General features: G+C 39.7%; 1 protein-coding gene across 1 annotated transcript in view; it reads left to right on the top strand.

The window, feature by feature from the left end:
* Positions 1-15,152, top strand: part of LOC115276363 (myb/SANT-like DNA-binding domain-containing protein 3) — a 109,995-nt gene that overhangs the window by 31,281 nt on the left and 63,562 nt on the right. The gene's annotated exons all lie outside the window — the stretch shown is intronic.

Here is a 15,152-nt window from a genome sequence, read left to right as displayed (position 1 = left end):
CCCCTCCCTCTCTCCCTCGCCGCCGCCGCCGCCGCCGCCGCCCTCCCCGTCCCGGCGGTCCCGCTCGGAAAGGCCCGGGCGCGGGGTTCCCGGGGAGCGGGGCCGGAGGGTGACGAGGGCGGAGGGCAGGGCGCGAGCGTGAGGCGCGGGCTCGGGGCCCGGCGTTGGCCATGGGGAGTGGCCGCGAGTGCGACCATGTGTGTCGTGTGTCTGGGCAAGAGCGGCCCGGCCCGGCGTGCTCTGAGGTGGTGGGGAAGGGGCCCGGCGAGGCGGGGGAAACCGGCCGGGGCTCCTGGTGTGACTGTGGGTGTGCACGCGGGAGCGCGTGTCTGTGTTGTGAAGGCACCAGGGAAGGCAAGGAGCGTGTGTGTGTGTGTGTGTGATTGTTAAGGACTAGAGGTGCGAACCTGAGGGCCAGGGGAGTGACCATGTGCTTTGGAGGTTCTTAGGACACTAGGGTCTCGGAGTGGTCGTGTGGGTAAAGGTAACGGGTGTCCCAGAGGACGTGGATTGTAGAAGTGACTGTGTGTGCGTGTGTGTGTGCGCGCACGCGCCCATATATATGTCCTTTGGGTTTAGAGGTGGGCTCTCGGGGCTAGGAGTGACGGCGGGCCAGTGGATGTGAGCAGGGAAAAGTCCTGGGGCCCAGGAAGGGACCCTGTGTTTTTATGCATCTTGCGTGCGGCTCAGAGTATGTATGCTCTGGGGTACGCGTTGAGGAGAAAGGATGGGAGTCGTGGAGTGAACCCCATTTGTGTCGTTTCAGAGGGAGGGAGCTAGGGAGTCATCCTGTGTAAGGTTTGGGTATTGACAGAGATAATTAGATCTCAGGAAGTGCCTCCGTGTGACCCTGGGGTTTTAAGGTGGTGTGGAAAGAGGGAACCGATTGGGAGAGATTGCTCCTGTGCGAGTGTTTGTGTTTTGGGGGAGGGCCTGGAGATTGGCAGCAATGGGAGTAAGAGAGTGACCTCTCCCCTTCTCCAAGGCCGTCTGCCCCCCCCTTCCCCCCCAGCTCTTGGAAACAAAGAACTTGCTGGGGCTCTAATGGATTAGAATGGGGAGGAGGGTATCTGGGCAGTAAAGTTCCTTCTTCCTTTCTGAAGGGGTCCCAGAGGAGCCCTGGGGCAAGGAGAAGCTTCCTGGTGTTATTTAGGGGTGGGTTGGTCTCCCTGAAGCCTGCCTAGCAGATGGTCGTGATCCTCAGCCACAGCTTTGCTAACTTACCCTTTTATCAATTCTCAATTCTCCACTTGTCTTCTTTAAACCGCGGGGGCGGAAGAGGAGGTGTGGTGGGGGGTAGGGAGGGGGAAGGAGGGGAATGGAGGATGGACTTCAGGCCACCGGGGATCTACTGGTCTGTCTGCCAGACAACCTTTGTACCTTTGGGCTATTGAAGGAGCCTTGTTTCTGGGGGAGGAGGGGGCCAGAGGGCCTCAGCACAGATGCTACCCTACATGAAGAAAACCTTTGACTTGCTGTTTGGATTTCAAGGTCTAAAATCTCTTAGTAATATTCATAATGGTGTGTTTCATGATGGGGACGGGATTGTGAGTGCAGTAAACAATGGCATGTCCATTAAAAGCCTTTCCATCCGTGCAATAACTTTCACTTTATTTTTCTCATGTTAAGTGGGATATGGGATAAAGCTTTAATAAATAATCACACATTCATGGTTAAGAATAAAAACCATTTGTATATTAGAGTGCCTTTTTGTAGCAAATATTTGTTATCAAACTTGTAAGTGATCACACCGTGTCAGAATATTTCACTGGCTAATGTGCTGTGATTAGTTGTTCTTACTAAGCTAATTTGTCCTTAGCAAAATAGTATGTGTTGATGGATGTTTTTGTGTATGTATGTTTTCTAACTCTTTAGTGCAAAGTACAACTTTTATGAAAGGCTGCAGAGGGCTGAAAACCCGCGTGGTGTAGGAAAAGGAGACTGTGCTATTTGGAGCAAGTTACTTAATTCTTAAAAATTTCCTCTTATATTAAAAGAGGGACTTGGATTTAATATCTAGCCTTCTTTCAAGGATTTGTTGATATGTCAATAAATTAGGCTTATCAAATAAAATGTTTCCTAATGCTAAGATGCATTTGAATAACTCTAACTCTGGGTCTGAAGCTAGAGTTTTAACTAAATGATATTTGTAGATTCTTGTTATAACTGTTTCTAGGAAGAAAATCTGGGTGTGATTCATATGGAAAAAGATAATTTTTTAAGAAATTTAGTAATCCAGTCTGGTTATCTGCATCTATTAATGCATCTTGAGATTTTACGTAGATTATTTTTTGTAGTCGCTTTTATTACCCAGGTATTTCCCCACATAAACTGAAGTTTATTCCTTCACAGACTTGAGTTTCCAAATCTAAATCCTGGTCTTGACCCCCTGATAATTTTCATTAACATTTTTATTTGGATCGGTTCAGCCTACTCTGATCTTTGGTTGTTTGTGTTTTGGGTCACTCAGCATTATGGCCTTTGCACATCTGAAGAGCAGGTCTGTGCTTTATTAAATTAATAGAGGTTGTCTAGGTCATGGAAAAAGATACCACTTTTTTACTTTTACTTGAGACTTTCTTCCAGATTGGTTGACGTTGATACATTAATCAACCAGATGTTCAGCTGGCTATGCATGCTCCTAGTAGGGTTGAACCCATTTTTGAATTCTGCTGTTAAATATTTTTGCATTTTGTTCACTAGCCTATTATTTAAAGATTTTGTCAGATCATCTTGTTAGCATCCGTTATGTATAGTCTTTATCATCCTCTGATTTTCCCATTTTAGTAATCCTGTCAAAAAGCAAATGTTATGTAGCCTGCCTTAATAAAGAGCCCATAGTGGCTTTTTACTTTTTATTGTGTTCAAACCCTCATCTACCCGTTCTAGACTTTTTCAGGGGATACATAGCAAGTTTACCCACTGATGTCTTCCTGGATCGGCATTTCTCCTTTCTTGAAAACTGAGAATTTTCTTATTTCTGGTCTTGTGGCATCTTGTCAGATGTAAAAGTTTTTCAGTATCAGGGAGTGTGATTTGTTTATATCAGAATGCAAATTCTTTTGAACTAGCTCCATATTCTGTTACTGTCCTTCCTTCATTGCACTCATCTGAGATGTTAGCTTCCTTTTATCAGAGTTTTGCTCTTCCCAGTTTGAAGATCATGGTCCTTGATGAAGATTACCAAAGCAAAGAATAGGCTGAGTGGGTCTGTATTTGTCCTTGTCATCTCTTGATATTACATCTTCCCAAAGCAGTGGGCCCTTCGTTTATTTCTTCTTGTCCTAAACACACTTTTTTTTTTTTTTTTTTTTACTGTTCTCATGCCTTGGCTCTTCAGTCATTCTGGACTTTTTAATTGTAGCTTTGATCTTCTAGTTTTTTATTTGTACTTTTCTCTTTGAAAGTCTAACTTTCAAAATTCATCCAAAATTTCCCTATTCATCCAAAGAGAAGAAAGTTCGGAAATACATGATTTATGTGAAGAAAGATGAACTTTGAACCAGAGAGACCAGATGACCTTAGATATGGCATTGTTTTCTTATTTGTAACATGAAGATAATGATGATGGTTCTTTTGGACTCTAGGGTGTTTGAGAAGAACAGATGAAGCTAAATATGTGAGCATTTCTGTCTTAACAAATGTGGTTAAAGAAGTGGAAAAACATACAGAGAGATGATTAAGTGTCATTGGGTGATAGATATAAAGTGGAGAATTTGCATTGGGTTTAAAAAATGTCACAGAAGTTAGAAGTGGGTCCTCTGGATTGTGATATGGTGGTAAGGATGGTATGAATGGATGATGTAAACTTCATATTAAGCGATATGCCTTGTTAGTGGTAATTCAGGATTTTGGGGCCAAAAAGTAAGTTTTTTCTAGTCTGTGTGGAATCTTCTAGATCCTCTGGTATATAATATGTGGGTATTTAATAATTTATTTATTGAACCTTGATTGAATATCTGTTTAAGGTACTCCATCCCTGCCTTCAAGGGCTTTATGTTCTAACAAGTAGTTAGTTAGCCTCTTATAAACCTATGTGAAGAAATTTCTATTTAATACATCTGGACTTTCTCTCCTACCCCAGTTAACAAGCCGTTTATTGGACACTGACAGCAGTGGGATTTTTAAAAAAGGTGTACAGTTAAATATATTCACAAAGTTGTGCAACTATCATGATTATCTAATGACAGAACATCACCTCAAAAAGAAAACCCTTACTCCATGTTCCTTTCTCTCCATAACACCTGGCGAATGCTAATCTACTCTTTCTCTTTGGATTTGTCTATTTTGGACATTGGATATACATGGAATCATATAATATGTGACTTTTGTGATTGACTTCTTTTACTGAGGTTAATATTTTCTTTTAGCAATTAAAAAATTTTTTTATAGCTTATTTATTTTTGAGACAGAGACAGAGCACCAGTGGGGGAGAGTCAGAGAGAGAGGGAGACACAGAATCCGAATCTGAACTGTCAGCACAGAACCTGATGCAGGGCTGGAACCCATGAACTGGAGATCATGACCTGAGCCGAAGTCAGACGCTTAACCGACTAAGCCACCCACATGCCCCAAGGATAATATTTTCAAGATTAATCTGTGTTGTAGCATGTATCAGAACTTCAGTGCTTTTTATGGTTGAGTAGTATTCCATTGTATAGATACATACCACATTTTGTTTATCCATTCATTAGTTGATGGACACTTGAGCTTTTGCCAGTTTTCATCAATTATGGACAATGCTGCTGTGCACATTCATGTAAAAGTTTTTGTGTGGACATACGTCTTCGGTTCTCCTGGGTGTATACCCATGAATAGAATTTCTGAGTCACATGGTAACTCCATGTTTAACATTTTGATGAACTCCCAAGCTATTTTCTAAAGTCGCAGTATCATTTTATATTTTCACCAGCAACGTGTAAAGGTTTCAATTCCCCCATATCCTGGCCAACAGTTGTTATTGTCTTTTTGATGATAGTCAACCTTGTGGGTATGAAGTTGTATATTAATGTGGTTTTGATATATATTTCCCTAACTAACGATGTTGAGCACATTTTCATGTACTTATTGGCTATTTATACATCTTGTTTGGAGAAATGTCTGTTCAGATACTTTCCTGGGCTTGATTTAACGTTCTGGATTAGACATTCCCTTAGTAAACCATACTAACCAATTCCCACAGCACACAGATGCTCAGGCTGGTAGGTTAACTCCAGTTTGTCTGTGTATCATTTATTTCTCTGCTTACCAAGGAAGAGTCAGTTAGGTTTATTCTCAAACTTCTTTATACCAGTGGTCCTTTGAGTATAAATTAATAAAAATTACTTAGATTGGTGCAATATAAATGTAAAATGTTGTTTTTTATGAAATGCTTCAGAAGGACTTTGATAAAGGTGAGAGGCTGAGAGAATTGCCTTTCAGTGAATTAGACTGGTCAAGACAACTGAAACAGATTGGGGAAATCTCTGGAATGGTTCTGCTCCTACAAAATTTTGCAAGTATTTTTAAGTCTCCCTTTTACTTTAAACATTTTTTTTTAATGTCTTATTTATTTTTGATACAGAGAGAGACAGAGCATGAGAGGGGGAGGGGCAGAGAGAGAAGGAGACACAGAACCGGAAGCAGGCTCCAGGCTCTGAGCTGGCTGTCAGCACAGAGCCCCACGCGGGGCTCGAATCCATGAATGTGAGATCTGACCTGAGCCGAAGCCTGAGGCTTAACCGACTGAGCCACCCAGGCGCCCCTCCCTTTTACTTTAAAGAAAGGGAAAATGAACATTGTAGATACTAGATTGTGGGTGTGGCTTATCCAGGAAAGGAGGGAATAGCATTTGGTAGACCCAAAGGTTTTGGTGCTATATAGGAAAATGAATGTATGTTTATATGTGTGAAGTTAAAAATGGTTTAAGTGTTTACTTTTTAATGGTTAAAGTATGTCTCATTTTTAAATGATTTCCTTCTTTACCTGATTTTTCATTAATTGATCAGCAGTCACTCATATATGTTTGCAAAGAAAGTTTTCACTGTACAAATGTCCTAAGGAAGATACTGGTACAGTTTTGAGGGAATGAATACTTCTGATTTGTAGGAATCAAAAAACAGGCTCCCTGAGTAAGTGGCGCTTAGTTGGGCCCTATAGGCAGGGTAGGAGGTCAGCTTGAAACACTAGGCACACTTTTGCCTGAGGCCTGTGCTGTTGATACTCCTTTTGCCTAGAAACTTGTCCCAATTATTTATCCCCTCAGGTCCTTCAGGTCTTTAATGTCACTTTCAAAATGATGCCTTAAAATTGCAGCTTTTTCTGCCTTCCATCCCTTCTGTTCCTCTACCATCTTAATCTTTCTTAATGCTTTTTTCCTGTGCCAAACCACCCTTTCCTGTGTGACTTAACTATACATGTTGTCTGTCTGCTCTGCGTAGCTTGAGGGCAGGGATTTTTCTCTGTTTTGGTCACTGCTATATGGACTGTACCTAGTTAGGCGCCTCTTATATATTTACTTGTGGAATGAATTAATAACTGAATGAACATAGAAACTGAGGAAAGCTGGAAAGGGTAGGTTTTCTAGGCTGTGGGAATGGTGATAGAAAAGGCACAAAGACGGGGAAGCAAAAGGAATATTTTGAGATACTAGAGTGTGGGTATTAAGGCAGGAGGTAAATTACACATTGCCACATTAGTGGAAGGCCTTATATGAGCTGAAGGTTTGGCACTCGCTCTGAAGATAGAGGGAAACTTATAGGATTTGAGGGACATCATGATTTTATTTATTTATTTTTTTTAAGTTTACTTACGAGAGCACGAGTGTGAGTGGGAGAGAGGCTGAGAGACAGGAAGAGAGGGAGACTGGGGTGGGGGGGTGGAGGGGGGGGGGGGGGGGGGGGGGGGGGGGGGGGGGGGGGGGGGGGGGGGGGGGGGGGGGGAGAGAGAGAGAGAGAGAGAGAGAGACAGAGAGAGAGAGAGAGAGAGAGAATGAGAGAGAGAATCCCAAGCAGCCTTCACACTATCTGTGCAGAGCCCTACTTGGGGCTTGAACTCACAAACCTTGAGATCATGACCTGAGCTGAAACCAAGAGTTGGAGGCTTAACTGACTGAGCCACCCAGGCGCTTCAGACTATTTGTTTTTATAAGCATTCACCCTCTTAAATGGGTGTAATTAAATGACGTAATTATGACATTTGTGCTACCCTCCATTATCATCATCATTTTTTAAAGTATATAAACCAGTATATTTTTAGTAATGTAGCTACAAGATTGTACAACCATCACCACAGTCCATTGTAGAACATTTTTGTCCTCCTCCAAGGAAACTTCATAGTCTAAAGGTTTATGCTAAAGCGTTCACTCCCTGAACCCTAGTCCCCCAGCCCTAGGTAGCTGCTAATGTTCCTTTTGCTGTATATTTGCCTACTCTGGACGTTTCGTATAAATGGAGTCATACAATATGTGGCCTTTTATGATTGGCTTCTTTCCTGTGGCATATTTTCAAGGTTTGTCCATGTTGTAGCACATATCAGTACTTCATTCCCTTTTTATGTTTGATAATATTATTTTACATGGATGTATATACATACCACATTTTATTTATCCCATTTATCAGGTGATGGACATTTGGGTTGTTTCTGCTTTTTAGCTATTATGAATACTGCTATGAACATTCACGTACAGATTTATGTGTGGACATATGTTTTCAGTCCTCTTTGGTTTATAACTAGGAGTAGAATTGCTGGGTCATTTGATAAACCCTATGCTGAACATTTGAGGACCTGCCAAATTGTTTTCCAAAATGGCTGTACTATTTTACATTTTGTCCAGCAGTGTGTGAGAGTTCCAGTTTCTCCATATCCTGGTCAACACCTGTTACTGCCTTTTTTATTATAACCAACCATTTTCTTTTAAATTCATTTCTTTACTCCCTCATTTCCCCTCTATATGTAGTTTCTTTAGTGGAATTTTAAATTCTCAGTTTCTTTTCTTTTTCTAGTGTTTTTTTAAATTTATTTTTGAGACACAGAGAGAGACAGCAGGAGCAGGGGAGGGTCAGAGAGAGAGGGAGACCCAGGATCTGAAGACAGGCTCCAGGCTCTGAACTGTCAGCACAGAGCCCGACACAGGGCTCAAACCCATGAACTGTGAGATCATGACCTGAGCCTAAGTCAGCCGCTTAGCAGACTGAGTCACCCAGGTGCCCCAGTTTCTTTTAAGCTGGATTGGGGAATAATGTCAACCCTTTTATCCTCTTCCTCCTCCCCCTCCCCCTTTTTTTCATTGTTGGAAACATTGTTTTAATAGAGCTATTTGCATTATTCCTGCAATTAGTTCCATTATTAGCTTCTCTCATGGGATAAATGAGGCATTTAGGAGTTGGCATACATTCTCTTTTCACACACTTTGAAATTCTCTGTTTGAATCTTAAAATTCCCTTAGTATTTGCTTTTAGTTTATTAGATGCTTTACTATTAATCCTTTTTTACTATTTGAATGTATTTCTTTTTTACAGATGTCATGTATTTTTCATGGCTCAACTGTTTCATCATTTTTTGAAAAGTTGTTTCAGGTTCTGAAGTTCTTAATACATTCTTGTGCCTTCAGAAACTTTGGCAGGTATTATGTTTCCAGCCACAGCTCCATATCTCTTATTTTTTGTGCAGATATTCCGAGTTTTGTTTTTTTCCATGGTTAAAAAGAAAGAAAAACCACACATTTTTTTTTGTTATAAAGGCAGTATTTGTTAGATGTGAAAAACCTGAGGACTATTGAAAAATGTAAAGAAAAATCTGTGATGATTGCCATTCTTCTGTATAATATCTTAATGTTTATGCTGAAATCATTTCATTTTATACCAGAAAAAATTTGAATTTTTTTCTCAGTAGTTATATTTGCTTTGCCATTTTATTTTAACCTGGAGATCTTGTTCACAGATCAGATCACCTTTTTGAATTTTTAAGTTCAGTTTATTTTGCCTGGTCAGTTTTCATCTAATACTGCTTTGCAAGTGCATCTAAACTGCTGATATTTCTTTATCAGTTCTGTTGTGTATAGCTTAAATGATACTTGAGATTCCTCGTTGTTCACAAGACACTTTAGTCTGTGTTTAGTGTCCTGTGTTTGTTTTTCATACTTTTTTCACTTTAAAGTGGTTTAAAGTATTTTTTTAGGTGGGGCCATGTGTTTACCTTTTATTGTTTTCTTCTTCAAGTTCAGATCATAAGCATTTCCTAATTACCATTTAATTAGACCTAGTTGTGTGTGTGTTTTAATGTTTTTGATTATATATTTTTTAAACTGGTATCATTTCTTTAAAAAAATATTTGTATTTTTAATTTATTTTTGAGAGAGTGCAGAGATAGGGGGACAGAGGACCCAAAGAGGGCTGTCTGCTGACAACCCAATGCAGGGCTCAAACTCATGAACTTGTGAGATCAGAAGTCAGACACTTAACTGACTGAGCCACTCAGGTGCTCCTGTGTGTGTGTGTGTTTTCAATTCTTAACTACTTTACAACAGTTTTGCGGGGGTTAAGGTTGTGATTGTGTCTTTTTAAAGTTTTGGTTTGGTGCCTGGGTGTCTCCCAGGGTCATGCTGAGCATGGAGCCTGCTTAAGATTCTGCCTTTCTATCTGCCCTTAGCCCCCACTCACACACTTTCTTTCTCTGAAATAAAAACTAAACAAATGTTAAAAAAAAGGTTTTGGGGCACCTGGGTGGCTCAGTCAGTTGAGTGTCCAACTTTGGCTCAGGTCATGATCTCACGGTTCTTGGGTTCCATCAGACTCTGTGCTGACAGCTCTGTGCTGACAGCTGGGAGTCTGGAGCCTGCCTCGGATTCTGTGTCTCCCCCCGTCTGACCCTCCCCCACTCATGCTCTGTTTCTCTCTGTCTCAATAATGAATAAAAGCATTAAAAAAAAAAGTTTTGGTTTTGGTTGTTTCACCTAAAGAGGAAAAGTATACTGTATAGTGTCCATTGCTCTTTTGTAAAGATCTCATTTACTCCTTGCAATACAATAAGGGATTATTAATACCCATTTTTACTTCAGGGAATGGAGATTTCTTAGATTGAGTGCTTGGCCAATATCACAGTTATTTAATCAAATAATTGGAACTCCAAGTCTGGAACTCTTCTTAATGCAGCAGAGTTTTGTGAAGTCTTTTTTAAATGCTCTTTTAATTTTTTTTAACATTTATTTATTTTTGAGAGACAGAGTGAGAGCTGGGGAGGGGCAGAGAGAGAGGGAGACACAGAATCCGAAGCAGGCTCCAGGCTCCGAGCTGTCAGTCCAGAGCCCAACACGGAGCTTGAACCCATGAACCGTGAGATCATGACCTGAGCCAAAGTCGGCTGCTTAATCAACTGAGCCACCCAGGCGCCCCTAAAACACTCTTTTAAAATAATGTCCGATTCTCCAGTTGCCAACTTTTAGCTTGTTTTGTAGATTTTTGTCTTTGTAGGTGACTTCCCAGGGTTCTGGCTATTGCCTATTCCACTTAATGTTGTAGACACGAGTGTGTTAATTGTACCTACAAAAATCTTAAAATACATATGTAGGCATGTATATGTTGTAAAATCTAAATTGGATTCTAGCTTTGTATAGTTTTATAACCTGCTTTTCTTTACTTCACAGTGGATCTTGGTCTTTGGGTATCAATATATATGTTTCTACTTTAATGGCTATGGAGTATTCCATTAATAGTTTAAATAATTTTCAACAGATGGACACTTAGACTTTCTACTTTGCTGTTATAAAAAATGCTCCTGTTAATCATGTATACATCCATTTTTGTATGTTTTTTTCTATCACTGTTATAATTTCTTAGAAATAGAATTGTTCAGTTAAAGGATAAAGATTATTAAAACTTCATTATTTACTACCACATTGTTCTGTGAGAGGTTCTGTCAATTTACACTCTTATAGTTATTTTGAGTGTTCATTTTTCATACCTTCTCCTGCCCATGTGTAATAATTAAAAAAAAAAGCTAACAGTATAGTACTTATGGTGTGTCATACACTGCTTTGGGTGCTTTCCACATCTGTATTTAATTTTTTGCCAACATTATGAACTAGGTACTTTATTGTTCCCATTTTACAGATGAGAGAATAGAGGTAGAGAGTGGTAAATTACTAAGGTTACAGAGCTGATAAGTGTATAGCCAGGGTACTGATCTTGGCAGTGGGTCCTAGTCCACTTCTTAAACATCAAATTATAATGCCTGTTCATTTTGTTTGTTTCATTTTTTAAAAAATTTAATTAGATTGTTTTATCTGATTTTAAAAATTATTTTTGTTTTTTATTGAGCTATAATTCACATAACTTAAAGTTTACCATTTTGGGGGCACCTAGTTGAGTGTCCAACTTCGGCTCAGGTCATGATCTTACAGTTCGTGGGTTCAAGCCTTGCATTGGGCTCTGTGCTGACAGCTAGCTCAGAGCCTGGAGCCTGTCTTTGGATTCTGTGTCTCCCTCTCTGACGCTCCACTGCTCCCACTGTCTCTCTCTGTCTCTTAAGAATAAGTTAAGAACAAAGAAAAAATAAAAAGGAAAAGGAAGAGGGTGGAGAGAGTATTGCGGTTTGGAATCTATGGTTAGTACTGGACAGGACTGGGAAGACCCTGAATATATTTAATCCCAGCTCCAGATCTGGGTCTTTTCTTCTTTCTGATCCTGCAGTAAACAGTCCTTCCCATTGCCTGAAGCAGAGGCATTTAGAATTGAGACGGCCTGGAATGATTGTAGGTGTTGGGTGGAGGATTGACACTTTCAAAGTGGGGCTTAACAAAGGGTAGTTTGGCAGTAGTATATAGAATGGGATGAAAATATCAGAGTCAAATAATTGGGTGGCATATGTGAAGTTTCTTTTTGTTAAATATAGCTTAGAGAAGTTTTCGTCATCTCTACCATTAGTACATTTTAATATTAACATAAACTACTTCTGGATTTGTATCATGGAATACTGAGTAAATTTATTTTCCCCTCATATCTTTATCGTAGAAGATAACATAATATGGTTAATTTAATAAACAACTTGAAGAGAATTTAATTTCTAATTCATCTCATTTGCTTGGACTCAAGTCAGTATTTACCAAACTTATTGTTTGATTTTTTTTTCCCTGAAATGTATTTTCAGTGATTTTTGTCTTTAAAGGTGTTCCTTAGATTGGTCTGGAGAAAGAAAGAAAGTAAATTTTTGTTGTTTACCTCCTTGTTCTAGGCATATCTGCTTTTTAGTACATGTCTAATCATTACAATATCTAGGAAAGAGAAGGTGTTATTCTAAGAGGTGAAGAGCTAGTGTGTGAACCTGGCCCTTGTTGATCTTCAAACTAGTGCTTTGTCCATAATATAGGCAGCCTCTCTCTGAGGTTGTGTTTGAAATCACATGTAGTTTTTTTTTCCCTATTAAATATAACCACTGTAGAAATTTAAAAAGAGGGGAAAATCATCTATTGCTCAACTGGTATAAAGCCTGTCCCTTTACCATTTTTGTTTTTTTTGTATTTGGATTTTCCTATATGTGTTTTTTACACATAATTATGGTCCACGTCTTGTTTTCTGCTTTTACACTTGACATTTAGAAGCACATTTCCATATTGCCACATAGTATATAAGGCCTTTTAAATAGCTCTATAATACTCCATGGCTGTACTGCTCCATTTCCTGGTGTGGCATGTTTTAAATGTTTAAATATTTCAAATATTTCTGCTATATTCAGTGTAGAGATTGTGGACTTTCTTAGAGACTTTCTCATCAACAGTTGGGTACAGGGTCAGGAACATGCTCGACTTGTTTTGGGAGTGAAACCATCCAGCAGGGTGTCTAGTCAGATTGGATTGGTGTGTTTTTCCAAAAAAAAAAGGGGGGGGTAAGGTTTTCCCAAATACTGTTAAAATCTAGACATGTGTATAACCCCCTTGAAATGAGGTTGTTCTTAAGAATGAAGAACAAGATAAAGAGTTTTAACACGTCCTCTGGCAAGTCACTAAGGAATCACCTGGAGATGAACTAGAGATTCCCACATGTTGAGTACTTTGCATTCGTTGTAGGACTTTCCCCCTGTAGTGCTCTGAGGACCAGGACCGGCAGTGGCAGGTGAGATGGCTTTAATAAGGTTGGGGTAAAGCAGATCTGAAGACTCGAAGTGGTGCAAGTGAGCTGAGCATGCTCAGAGAGAAACAGCAAGACAAGAGGACACAGTGGGATGGCTGAGGGCAGGCCATTTTTATACGTAGTAACAGCCTTCTTGTCCTGCTGCCTGAAGGTTCTTGTAGGTAATTGGTTAATCAGGGAAGTCATTTAAAGTGGGGAGTCACAAAAATGATTTATAAATGTGTGTAGCATTTTATGTGAACCTGAAAGTATACATATAATCACTATTTTTAAATTTTAATTTTAACATTTTATTTTGAGAAAGAGTATGGGTGCAGTGGGGGAGAGGCTGGGGGATGGGCCAAGAGAAAGGGGGACAAGGGGATCTGAAGAGGGTTCTGCATTGACAGCAGAGAGCTGGATGCAGGGCTTGAACCCACCAATCATGAGATCATGATCTCAGCCAAAGTTGGACGCTTACCTCACTGAGCCAACCTGGGGCCCCTTGATGCAGGCAATATATTTAGGTGCCTCTATTGAAATGAAAAATAGCTATAGTAATGTGCAGAGGTCTTGGAGATTGCCACTTATTTGACTTAATTTTCTTTATAGTGAAGAGAACGAAACGTAAAACCTTTAATCAAGGCTTTGGTCATCTTTGATAGCAGTTCTTAGCGGATGGTGATTTTACTCCGCAGTGGACATTTGGTAATGTCTGGAGACATTTTTGGTTGTTACAGCTGGGATAGTGCTGCTGATATCTAGTAGATAGAGGGCAGAGATGTTGCTGTAAACATCCTTCAATGAACCAGATAGCTCCATGCATCAAAAATTACTACCCCAGGATCTCAGTAGTGCTGAAGTTGAGAAGCCCTGAATTCTACTGTAAAGTCTTGCAAGGTTTATTCACTTTTGGCTCTCCACTATTAGCTATCTCATAAGATTCCCTTCTGCTTAATGGAGTGGTGGTAGAAAAGTCCTATCATTCTGGAGAGCTAAGGGATCCATTTTTTATTTAAAACATTTTTTTTAAACGTTTATTTATTTTTGAGAGACAGAGAGAACGAGCAGGGGAGGAGCAGAGAGAAAGGAAGACACAGGATCTGAAAGCAGGCTCCAGGCTCTGAGCTGTCAGCACAGAGCCCAATGCTGGGTTCCCATGAACTGTGAGATCATGACCTGAGTTGAAGTTGTGTGCCCAACCTACTGAGCCACCTAGGCGTCCTCTGAACAGGTCCATTTTGAACTGTAACTTGAACTTAGTTAGTTCTGTCAAAAGTTGGGGAATTTGGCTGCTCAGGTTCATAGTAGGTTCCTTTCTCTAGTGTTTATGGTTTCCCAGCTTTGAGATCTTAATGAAAATTGGGACAGGTTTTTTGTTTCTTTGTTTTTTTTGAGAGAAGTTTTATATTTAGAGGATTGTATGATGGGCACTTTTGCAACCAGAGCAAAATATTTTTGTTGTGAGCCACTTTTCTGAGTGCTTTTTTGTGTAAAATATTTCTATTTGGAGAATTGATTTTTGAGGGCCTTAGTAATGGCTCATCTATTTTGCTGAATTTCCATTTTGGGTTCAGGAAGGCAGCTGTATAATTATCATCATCATTGACAGGTAGTAGAGTGCCCTCTTGATGCCTGGTACTGTATAGAATACTTGAGAAGAAGTAACAGTCAGAAGATGATCCCAAAATAGAATTCCTTCTGTACTGAGTTTGAGCTAAGGCATTGGTTCTCAAATTTGTGATAGAAATTGGAATACCAGGAAGTTATAATGTTCATGATAAATTAATTTTATCATGTGGAGTGGAATGTAGCACCAAATTATTTAAGACTTTGGCTTAGAAATATTTATCATATTTCTATGATATATATATATATATATATTGCACATATATTTACGTGCAATTATTATGTCAGGATTATGTTTTACTACATGTATCAGTGACCTGACCAATAGTGGCTTAAACGATAAGGGCTTTATTTATTTATGTGTTTATTTCCTACGACAGTAAGTCTAGATGGGTGAAATCCAGGGCAGGCATGGTGATTTTATAATTCTGTATTTTCATA

This window comes from Suricata suricatta, chromosome 13, assembly GCF_006229205.1.
Source record: "Suricata suricatta isolate VVHF042 chromosome 13, meerkat_22Aug2017_6uvM2_HiC, whole genome shotgun sequence".
NCBI lineage: Eukaryota > Metazoa > Chordata > Mammalia > Carnivora > Herpestidae > Suricata > Suricata suricatta.
Note: the sequence above shows the minus strand (reverse complement) of the source record. Positions and strands in the feature narration are given on the sequence as shown.